We start from the raw sequence: 6938 nt of genomic DNA, 5'->3' as shown, positions 1-6938 counted from the left end.
TATCCAATTCATTTCTTTTCCCATTTGTTTTGTATCAAAATAGATCTTCATTGATTATCTTTACCATAATTCACCATGTGTTCTTTTATTGTTACACCCCTAGAATGAATTCAGAAAATGCTTGATTGCATTATATTTGTCAAGATTTGAAATGATAATGAATGAATGAATATGTGCTTAAAAGAGTCTTGCATTCATTTGAAAAGAAATCTAAGATGATAAAGAAATGGTAAAAACCCTAAAGAGATGATTTGGAAGGATATGTGATATGATCAAATGGAGAATATAATAGGGTAAATCTTGAAAAATGGTATAACCAAGTGATGAATACAAGGATGAATTGGTCGATATGACTTGTTAGTTATGATTGAATGATGAAAGCAATCAGTGGACAAAGTTTGTTTTGGAATGGTTAATGCTGAGACACTTATGAGTAATGACTCAGTGATGGTGGGTGAAACTTGTTCTGAAATTTTTAGTGCTGAAAAGCCTATGAACAGTGGTCAAGTGATGATTGATTGATAAAACTTGTTTCAAAATATGGAGAAACTGAACAAGGAAGACATGCGAAATGGTGGAGTTTTGAGAGCCATATCACCATAATTATTTAGAATTTTGTTGCATAGACATTTGCATTACATGCATCATGGTGGCATCGTCACTTGAATAGTACATGCACATGATTTGATTGGACATGCATGGCACTATGAGAATATAGGTTGCCACACTTACATCATTAAGAAAGCATTTGCATCTTTGGTCATAACATTTATTCATGCAAAATTTTGAGTCACTTGAAAAAGAAATTGTGAATGTTTTGATGAGAATTTTTGAGAACTCAAATGAGAATCTTTGAGGAGTGAAACCCTAAAGTTCATCGAATGTGAATTTTCGAACAAATGAAAAGTTTTGAACTTTTGGATGTGGATCTCCAAAATACAAAACTTCAACCTTTTGGATATGAATTTCCAATGTTTTAAATGAGAGCCTTTGAACTTAGATGTGAAACTCTAAGTTTTATTGCATGTGAGCCTTTGAACTCAAATGAAAAGCTTTGAATTTTTGGATGTGAATCTCCAAAATTCAAATGAAAAGCTTTAGACTTTTGGATATGAATTCCAAGTTTGCCAAATAAGAACCTTTAAAAAAGCTTTGAACTTTTGGATGTGAGCCTCCAAAATTCAAATGAGGATCTTTGATGCGAGTCTTACAGGTTGCAAATGCAAATCTTGAGATCTTGCAAATTCGAGAAGAAATTTGTCAGGTAAGTTCCTAATCCTTGAAATAGGATGTCTTGTGGTATCATGATTGATTTATAAGACCTTTGGGCATAATTTCCTGAAACTCCTTCAAACACAATTTTCAACTCCTTTGGACATGATTGTCAGGGAGCAATTTACTTTTCAAAAGTCATGCTGCCTCTGTTTAAAGGAGCAATTTACTTTTCAAAGTCGTGGTGCCTCTGTTTAGAGGAGCAATTTACTTTCCAAAGTCGTGGTGCCTTTGTTTAGAGGACCAACTTACTTTTCAAAAGTCGTGGTGCCTCTGTTTAGAGGAGCAATTTATGTTTCTCAAAGTCGTTGAGCCTCTGTTTAGAGGAGCTTTGGTAAAAAAAAAACAAAAAAACAAAAAAAAAACACAAAAAACAAAAAAAAAACAAAAAATGACAATGATGAGTTGAGTCTTGATTGGGTGTCTACGTCTTTGCGCAATTTCTGTTTCATAGAAAATGTGCAAAGAAGGGCAGCTGTAGACACCCAATTAGGTCCAGGCCCAAATCAATTGGGCCTGGCCCAAATGGGTAAGCCCAATTCAATTTTTATCTTGTATTATTTTTATTTTTATTTTTTTTGTATTTTTTGTATTTTATTATTTATTTATTATTATTATGTATTAATATGTGTATATCTTTATTTATTTTATTTTTATTTTCATTTTTTTTGTTAATATTTATAGGTATTTTATTTATATAGTTATATATTTATTATTATATTATTATTATTTTGTAATATTTTTGGATTTATCTTATTTTAATTTTTTTAATTAATTATCTGTTAATTTTATTTTTATTCATTTATCTTATTTTTTTTCGATTATCTGATTATTATGATTTTTTTTTAGGGCTGTGATTAAAAGTTGAAGAATCCTATTGTGAATGGGAATTCAATCTGAAGAGTCCAGATTGGATTCAAAGATTGAATCCTTGTCCAAACAGGAATTGAGATTGATTAGAAACTCTTGATCAATCCCTATAAAAGAGACCTCCTGGAACAGATGCAACACACAGAAAAAATGGTAAGCAAAGCTACTGATTTTGAGAGAAAAAAGGTGTATAGAAGAGTTTTCGAAGGTTAAAGAAGGTTGAGAAGTGTTAGAATAGCTGTAAGGATCAGAAATAATTTTTTAGAAATGTTTGACGAAAATTTTTTTGGAAATTTCTGGGAAATTTCCAGATTCCGACGAATTTTTCGGCAAGGGTTTAATTTTTCGACAAAAATTTTGGCCAAATTTGAAGTTTCGGGCGACCTGTCTAGTTTCCGGCGAGGATCCAGAAATCGACCAACTTTTCGACCAACTTCCGACGAAAAAACCCAGATTCCGATAAAAAATTCCAGAATCCGGTGGATCTTCAACCGGAGTTCTTCGGTTTTTTAGAGAGAAGGGAGAGAAAAGGGAAGGAAGAGAGAGAGGAGAGAGAAGGTTTCTGTCGAAAAATAAAGGGAACTGCCTTTTATACCCTCTCAAAACGATGTCGTTTTTGCCTTAAGTGACCTAGATGATCCGCACGTTTTGTCGAGACCCGATCCGACCCGAGCGTCGACCTGTTTCTTGACCCGCGCGTGCCTGCCCCCCTCCGAGCCAAGCCCAACCGAGCCGAGCTTCCCAAGCTGCCCCCGAGCCGTTTCTCTTCCTTGAGCCGAGCCGAGCCGATAGCCGAGCCGCTCCAGATTTTTTTATTTTTATTTTTTTTATTTGTTTTATTTGTTTAATTTATTTTTTCATTTATTAGATTAGATTTATTTAATATTTTTTATCTTTATCTTATTTTTATTTTTGTTTTACTTTTTTATTTTTTATTTTTTTTACTTTTATTTTTTTTTATTTTTTAAAAATAAAAAATATATATTTTTAGGGAAAAGTTAAAAGTATCAATTTTCCTTTAAAAATAAAATTTCGAAAAAGAGGTTCTTGAAGAAAAGTTGAAAGTATCAATTTTCCTTGAAAATCAAAATTTTCAAAAAAATATTTTTAGGGAAAAGTTGAAAGTATCAATTTTCCTCGAAATTAAAGTTTCCAAAAAACAAAAAAATATTTTTGAGGAAAAGTTGAAAGTATCAATTTTCCTTGAAAATAAGCTTTCCAAAAAATATTTTTGGGAAAAAGTTGAAAAAGTTGAAAGTATCAATTTTCCTCGAAATTAAAGAGTATCAATTTTTCCTGCACAAGAACAATCATTCTTTTCTTTTTTTTTATTTTTATTATTTTTTTATTTTTTTTCTTTAAACAATCCGACGACGGAGCCTCTGCAAGTGAAACAGTAATTTTTCTTGCATACTCTTGAGGTGAGGGAATTTTCTCAATTTTTTACTAAAAGTATTAGAGTCAATTGAGAAAAATTTCTAATAATTAATTACTTGGTAAAATTTTAAGGCTTTTGGATAACACAAATTTAAGCTGATACCATCTTTTGATGGATGTTGTGCGGGTGCTATAACCTTCCTCACACGTAATCGAACTCCCGAACTCTGTTCTAGTTAGTAGACCTGAACCTATTCTTTTAGGGACCCTTAAACTTAGGTGTCCCCTAAAAGGATAGATTCTTTAGATGGTCAATCGTACCTAGATAAAAAAGATTGGTGGCGACTCCCTAAAAGTCAATGTCTAGCAATAGATCCCCAGATCTAGAGGTTATGACACATAAATTGAATAAGCCTACTATATAACAAATTTAAAAAGGATATAAAAAAGAAATCTCGACTTTGATACCATGTTAAGCATCTAAATTAAAATCAATTAGTAATAAAAGAAGAGACCTAATCTGAATATAAGATTGAAAGAAATTATATATTTATTAGATATTGGATAAGACCACACTAACAATAGTAAATAAGTTTGTTATATTAAATTGATATAATTTTAGATAGTTTGAAATTATACTAGTAATAATTTACAAAAAGTATTTTTTAGGGTTATTAATAGTTATTTACTTATGTTTAGTTATGTGCTAAAATACTATTCCGTAAAATAAATTATTTAGGTATGTTTCATTTCTTTCTTTTTTTTTAAAAATCTAATTTTATTTTTAATAAAATTTAATTTTATATTCTTTGATCAAAATTTATAAATATAGAAAAATAAATTTTGATAAATTAAGACAAATAAAGGCAATAAAATCATGACAGATTCGTAATTGTTACTTTTTACTATTCTACCAAAATATATTTATTAGAAATAAAATTTATAAAATTATTAAAAAGGAAAATAAAGTATCATTTTGCCTTTAATTTTAAGTTGAATTTTGAAAAATCAAATCAAAAAATGATAATTTTATATCACTTTTTAAATTTTTATTTATTTACTAGTAAATAAATTTTAGTATGGAAATAAAGAGTAATAATTATTGATTTATTACCCTAAGTTACAATTCTCTTTTATTTTTATGCAAAATTTGATAAGAGGACTGACACTTTTTTAAAAGGTTTGGAATTATCATGGAACAATTTTAAATTTTGAGATCAAAATAGAACTTTAATAAAAGGTTTAGGACTACAAATACACTTTACTCTCATATCAGTCTTACATGTGAACATAATCAATTAACAATCTATCTTATAATTTTTTTTTATGAAATTACAAGTTACAATTATAATCACATGTTATATCCATATATTATAAATCATTTGATATAATCATTGTAAACACCTTACTCTGAAAATAAATAAAAGGATAAAAAAAAATTTAAAAAAATAGAAAAGATAAAACAGGTGATAAGATTTGGTGATTAAATGTTTAAAATTCAATTGCTTTTTGAAATTAAAATCCAGATTGAAAAGGATAGGATGCTCAGTTTTTAAATTGAGATCCTATCTTCAACATCATTATTTAATCCGTTGTGCAGACTACCAAAGGGGGGCAATTACACAAAAAAATCAAGCAACCTCAACCATCATGCCAAACTGCTAAGTTCTCCAAATCGGAACCTCTCTTCTACCACCACCAAACACCATCTGCACCATACCATACTGCCATCTCCGCCTAAGTGAAACTTCTACCATTGTTGCTAGAACCACTAATTATCTTCATCCATAACCAGTCTTTACACAGTCATCAAAACCACAAACCCAAAAGACAACAATTACACAGAAACAATTGAGGCCAACACAGTAATTAGAGAAGGAACAAGAAAGCAATTGGCATTATCCCTTTGCGTATCATCTCTCCACCGTCACCAACATTAGAGCCACATTCAACAGCTAATCACCACCATTGTCCAAGCAAACATACATCTTCCATTGCCAAACCAAACACAACAGTAAAGAAAACAACCAGTAAGTAATAGATCAAAAAACACAAGTCCAACAAACAAAGATACCATTATTGTAAACAACAATACTGACTCCAAACCCAATTCCATTTCAACCCAACATCACTAACAACTCAACAGACAATTGTCTAGAAAACACAAAACCACAACAAATCAAACACTATCACAAACAAATTGTCAAAAAATTTAGCAATGATATGTATAATCACAAAGCCCATACTTGTCTAAAAGAACATCGACAATCGAAGCAGTGTGGTTGTGGGGGTCGGTAATAGCCGGGGTGAACCTTTGAAGATTAGAAATGATGGAAATGAAGAACGAAGGGAGTTGAACAACATACCCAAAAATCAGCAAGATTGGACAGTGAAGAGAAGTTGTAAAGATGATAGAAGGCTACGACTTCTTTTCTAGATCCATGCCATTAAAGGACAATTTGTGAGAAACCAACCCTAGATTTGATACAAGGAGATCTAAAAGAAGTTTGTGGTGAAATTTTAGAGTTTTTTGGTTATCGAAAGATGACCGACGAGCATTGGCCAGTGGTGATTATGGTTAGAGGCAGCAGAGATCTCGAAAAACTAAGAGCTGGCCAATATTCTTAAGGTTTCTTTGGTTTCTAAAAAACTTTATAGACAGAAAGAGGAGAGTATAAAGCTCTAGAGAGAGTGAAAGTCTAAAAAAGGAAGAAGACATGGAAAATTTTGGCTTTTATAGTTAAACTACAATGTAGCATTTTGGAGAATCAAGAAACAGGGTCCTTTGAAGAAGATCTGCGTACTGTTCCAAGTGGAATCCGACCCAGTTGCAACCCATTTCAGACTTTAAGCCAAGCCGATCTGTGAAGTCAAGCCATTTGGCCAGTCAAACTGAGCCTAAAGCCGTGCCTACTAAGCTATTTTCTATTTCTACAACTGAATCTCTTTTTTAGCTGCCAAACTAAATCTGTCGATTCTTATCGTGGGTTTTTTTTTTTTATTTGATGTATTTATTAAGTTAATATAATAAAAAATATTTTTAATAAAAATATTTTTAAGAAAAAATTAAAAGTATCAATTTTTCTTGAAAATAAAATTTTCAAAAGATATTTTTTGAGGAAACATTGAGAGTATCAATTTTTCTTAAAAATAAGAATTTCAAAAATACCTTAAGAAAAAAGCATCAATTTTCTTTGAAAATAAAAATTTTGAAAAATATTTTAAGAAAAAGTTGAAAGTATCAGTTTTCCTTAAAAATGAAAAGTTCAAAAAATGTCATTTGAGGAAAAGTTGAGAGTATCAATTTTTCTTAAAAATAAAACTTTAAAAAAATGTTGCTCAAGGAAAAGTTGAAAGTATTAATTTTTCTTGAATAAAAGTATTAATCTTTTTTAATATATATATATAATAAGAAAATA

General features: G+C 30.2%; 1 long non-coding RNA gene across 1 annotated transcript; it reads right to left on the bottom strand.

The window, feature by feature from the left end:
* Positions 1-5002: 5002 nt before the first annotated feature.
* LOC149518738 (uncharacterized) lies at positions 5003-6574 on the bottom strand. The gene is made up of 2 exons (XR_016342153.1): positions 5886-6574; positions 5003-5507 (listed from the first exon to the last, which is right to left on the bottom strand). It is a non-coding gene; the product is annotated as an uncharacterized LOC149518738 (long non-coding RNA).
* Between the last annotated feature and the right edge of the window lie 364 nt (positions 6575-6938).

Source organism: Durio zibethinus, chromosome 5 (assembly GCF_047325235.1).
Source record: "Durio zibethinus cultivar Kanyao isolate XHJ-2024 chromosome 5, ASM4732523v1, whole genome shotgun sequence".
Taxonomy (NCBI): Eukaryota; Viridiplantae; Streptophyta; class Magnoliopsida; order Malvales; family Malvaceae; genus Durio; species Durio zibethinus.
The sequence above is the reverse complement of the archived record's forward strand: the minus strand, read 5'-3'. Positions and strand labels throughout refer to the sequence as shown.